We start from the raw sequence: 5137 nt of genomic DNA on the forward strand, positions 1-5137 counted from the left end.
CCTCCTGAGTAGCTGGGATTACAGGCACACGCCACCATGCCCAGCTAATTTTTTGTATTTTTAGTAGAGACGGGGTTTCACCATGTTGACCAGGATGGTCTTGATCTCTTGACCTCGTGATCCACCCGCCTCGGCCTCCCAAAGTGCTGGGATTACAGGCGTGAGCCACCGCGCCCGGCTGGGGCTGACTTTTAAGAGAAAAATGCAGCCTGTTGTTTCTGATGGCCACAGAACGCATCCATATTAGTCACATGGTGCTTGCTGCTGGCTGATGGGTGCCAGCCCCAGGGTGTCTCTTGGGAGCTACCACAGGCACCTGGCTGGGGTAGAGTGGCAGTCCGCACACCTGCAGCTGCTCCTGCCACCTGGCCAAACTCTGGCCTGGACTCCTCTGTGGTGGGAAGACTCTCCATCCCTCCTTCCACCATCATAATAGAACAAAAAGTTACACAGATCCGGAAGCACAGTTTCTCAGCTCTTGTGGTCGCATTGTGGTAGTCTTTGGCTGCCACTGCCTGTCCTGCATGGCCTCTTATTCACTAGCTGGATGTGCATCCCCTGCAGTTCACAAACCCTGGTTGTGATTCCAGTGGAGATGGATCCATTTCAACAATGGCTTCAGAGAGAAGATGAAGAAATAAATGAGGGCCTGTTGAAGCCTATTGGGGTAAGGGGGATTTGAGACTGTGGAAGAATGGCAGCTGGGTCACGAGGTCAAGAAATTGAGGCCATCCTGGCCAACATGGCGAAACCCTGTTCTACAAAAAATACAAAAATTAGCTGGGTGTCGTGGCGTGCACCTGTAGTCCTAGCTATTCGGGAAGCTGAGGCAGGAGAATCACTTGAACCTGGGAGGTGGAGGTTGCAGTGAGCTGAGATTGCGTCACTGCACTCCAGCCTGGCGCCGGAGCAAGACTCTTGTCAAAAAAAAAGAAAGAAACGTGGAAGGAAGGGAAGGGAAGGGGAGGGGAGGGGAGGGGGGGGGGGGGGGGAGGGAGGAAGGGAGGAAGGGAGTAGAGAATGGCAGCCCTGTGGAGTGTGCAGCCAGTATCACAGAAAGCTGACAAATGGAATGCAGTTCTGAGCCTTCTTTTCCCTCTCCGGTGTTCTCTTATCTCTTCCCACTCCCTCTTCCTTCATCATACAGGCAGGTAAATTCCCATCTGAATTGAGAAGAGTTTTCTGAAAATAGTTATTCCACATTCACTGGCCTATCTGTTTAGCGAAAGCAGTATCTTAAATGTCAAAGTTCATCACTGCACTGACACCCAAGCTGCTTCCAAATCCCCACTGCCTCCTTCGGACCTCCCGGCTCACCAGCACCACACGCTCTTCAGATCCCTGTCCTCATCAGCACTCTCCATCTCGGCTCACAATTACATGCACTCTTTTACTGGTTTCAGCTGGGTTAGTCTTGTTTTTGAGGCTGATTGCATATTCCTAAAGAAGGCCACCATCTGATGCTATATGCTCCCTTCCAATGTGATGTTGACCCTCTTCCCATTGGTGATGGGTCTGGATGCTGGTGGGTGAGGAATAGAGTGGTGCCCAATGATGCTGGGGAGGTGGGCAAAGTTAGCCCTGGCAGAGCGTGGCATGTGATGAAATATTGGCCTTTATCGCGCAGGGGAATAATGAAATCCAACTGCTTTTTCTCTCTTTCATGCTATAAGGAGCAGTTGGTAGCAATGAATACAAAAGCTGCAGTTTTGTTATCTTTAGCTCCCAGATAAAGATGTTATAAAAATTATGAGGTCATTATTTCGGACTAAGCTCCTGCACCAGGCTCCAGCTCACCAGATAAAGTCACTCATATTAAACTTCCATGCCACCAAACCAAATCATCTGAGCCTTGGAGAAATCAGGAGATAAAATAAATAGCCAAATCCCCAAACAGGCCAGTTTCTGTCAACACCTAATAAAGTTCCCTCTGCCTTTAATCTGCACAACAAAAAGTAACCTGAAATAGGCCAAGCGTGGTGGTTCATGCCTATAATCCCAGCCCTTTGGGAGGCCGAAGTGGGCAGATCACCCGAGGTCAGGAGTTCAAGACCAGCCTGGCCAACATGGTGAAACGCTGTCTCTACTAAAAATACAAAATTAGCCGATGTGGTGGTGGGTGCCTGTAGTCCCAGCCACTTGGGAGGCTGAGGCAGGAGAATCGCTTAAACCCAAGAGGCAGAGGCTGCTTTGAAGCTGAGATCGTGCCACTGCACTCCAGCCTGGGCAACAGAGCAAGACTCTGTCTCAATAAAAAAACAAAACAAAAGTAACCTGAAATAATTGATGTTAACCAGTCAGTTACCCTTCTATTGTTCCGTTTTCCTGTTTCCACCTTACAAGGAAAGTAACTTTGAAATGATCAATCTCCTTTTTCTTATTTCTGCCTTCTTCTACCCTTTTCTGTCTGTAAAACCAACTCCTTCTGCTCAATTTATTGGAACACTTATTCTATTTTATGGAATTGAATGTTGCCTGATTCTAGAATCACAAATAAAGCCAATCAAGATCTTCAAATTCACTGTAATTCTGTCTTTTGACAAGGAGCTATTACAGCTGTGGGACTTTCCTACCCAGGATCTTGCTCACGAGGAGGGGAAGAAGGGAAGTGTAGCTCCACCACAGGGCAGGGCAGTGTAGTAGGAAGGCTGAGGTCCAGCAAACTCCACTCTATGGACACCTATGAGCTCTGTGACCTTGGGGCAAGTCATGTCCTCCCTGAGCCTGTTTCCTCATCTGCAAAATGGGGATGATAATGGTGCCCACCTGGACGAGCTGCCCAGGGTACTCCCAGCGCCTGCCCCACCGAGGGATCCAGTGAACACGGGAACAAGAACAGGAGCTCATGACTCTCAGCTTGCTCAGTTTCTGGCTTAGTCTCTCCACCTTTAAAGATTTTGAGTGAGGTGTGCACTGGAGTCATGAAGAGGAGCAGGTAGGCACAAATCAGTCACTGACTATCTGAGCGATTTTAGGCAAATCGTTCTCTCAGGAACTCATTTCTCCTCCCCTAGGAATTGCGCAGATCACTTCTCAGGTTGGTCGTGAGGATCAACTTGAAAGGGCTTTGCAAACGTCTCCTGTGAACAAGTGTGAGGTATTTGTGTTGTTCTCAATTGACATTTGCCCTCCCAGAGCTGCTAACGTGTGGACAGAGTCAGGGGCCGTGGCAGGTGGCACATACTGGAAATGATGAGCAGTGCCACAGCGACAGTGGCAGCCTGCTCCCTGGACTCTGCATCCTGAACTCACGCCAGGCTGCAGCAGCATCCACAGTGGACAGAGAACCTCGGAAAGCAAGCTGCCGTCAAGCAACAATTGCACCAGCTGTGCTCTTGGGTGGACCCTGCTTAGAGCTTGCAAGAGAAGGGAGGAGGCTGTGGTCGGATCCGGACCTGAGTGCTTGGAGCCTTGGTTTTCTGGCATTTTACAAATGGAGTGGTAGTCATAAACCTGCCACCTCATTTAATTTCCAATGATGCTGTAAAACTAAATGGAATTTGAAAATTGTATAAACCATTCAAATGTTTTGGAGGTTTTATTTTTTCTGTTAATATATAGCTGTATTAATATGGTACAGTACAATAATATAACAGTTTCACTGTGGAGAGTATTATTGGAGAATGTGATCTCTTCAAGTAGAAGAGACTAAACTAATATTTTTGGATTTCCCAGGCATTGACTAAGCTCCTGTTTATGAGAGATGGTATCACACAGTGAGTGAGGGCGTGGACTGTGGGTTAGGCTGAACAGGCTCGATTCCTGGCTTTGCTGCTTCAAGCTAATTTTGCGTGCCTGGGCAACTTAGCCTCTGTGAATCCCAGTTTTCTAATCTGAAAGATGGGTTGATAATATAGTTGCCCTTCAGTATTTGCAGGGAATTGGTTCTAGGACTCCCCTTGGATACCAAAATCCACTGATAAGTCCCTGATGTAAAGTGGTGTATTTGCATATAACCTACACACATCCTCCCATATAACCTCTAGATTACTTGTAATAGCTCATACAGTGTAAATGCTATGTAAATAGTGGTTGTACCGTATTGTTTAAGAAATAATGACAAGGAAAAATAGTCTACATGTTCAGTACAGATGCAGCCATCCTTTTTTTTTTTTTTTTTTTTTTTTTTCTCCTGAGACAGATTCTCATTCTATCACCCAGGCTGGAGTGCAGTGGTGTGATCTCGGCTCACTGCAGCCTCCGCCTCCTCGTTTCAAGTGATTCTCCTGCCTCAGCCTCCCAAACAGCTGGGATTACAGGCACCTGCCAGCATACTTGGCTAATTTTTGTGTTTTAGTAGAGACAGGATTTCACCACGTTGGCCAGGCTGGTCTCATACTCCTGACCTCAAGTGATCCACCCGTCTCAGCCTCCAAAAGTGCTGGGGTTACAGGCGTGAGCCACCGTACCTGGTCATCCATATTTTTTTCTAAATACTTTCAATCTCAGGTTGATTCAATCCATGGGTGCAGAGGGCTGACTGTACAGTATCCACCTCTTAAGGTTGTTGTGAGAATTCAATTAGTTAACATGTATCAAAGTGCTTCCAAGAGTGTCTGGCAAATAAGCACCATGGAAGGCCCTACAGTGAGGGCCTAGCAAGGTTCTGGGCACGCTGCAGGGGCTCTGAAATCTGTATCATTGTTTCTTTACCCCTGTCCTCTTCTCCCACTGAGCAGACTGAACTCAGACATGCCCTGTGTAATAGAGTCTGACTCTATTTTTTTTTCTTTTTTTAGACAGAGTCTGACTCCATTGCCTAGGCTGGAGTATACAGACATGATTTTGGCTCGCTGCAACCTCAGCCTCTCAGGTTCAAGCAATTCTTTCTTGTGCCTTACCCTCCTGTGCAGCTGGGATTACAGATACATGCCACCACACCTGGCTAATTTTTTTGATATTTTTAGTAGAGATGGGGTTTCGCTATGCTGGCCAGGCTGGTCTCAAACTCCGGGCCTCCAGTGATCTGCCTGCCTCGGTCTCCCAAAGTGGTAGGATTATAGGCGTGAGCCACTATGCCCAGCCTGACTCCTTTTTCACTCCTTTCTTTCCCTTTCCGAGATTCATTCTCCTCACCTGTGAACTGCCCCATATCTGGGTGAGGTGATAAGAAAACCTGGATGTTCTCTCTTTTGGA

Source organism: Sapajus apella, unplaced genomic scaffold, assembly GCF_009761245.1.
Source record: "Sapajus apella isolate SASKATOON/1434 unplaced genomic scaffold, GSC_monkey_1.0 scaffold114, whole genome shotgun sequence".
NCBI lineage: Eukaryota > Metazoa > Chordata > Mammalia > Primates > Cebidae > Sapajus > Sapajus apella.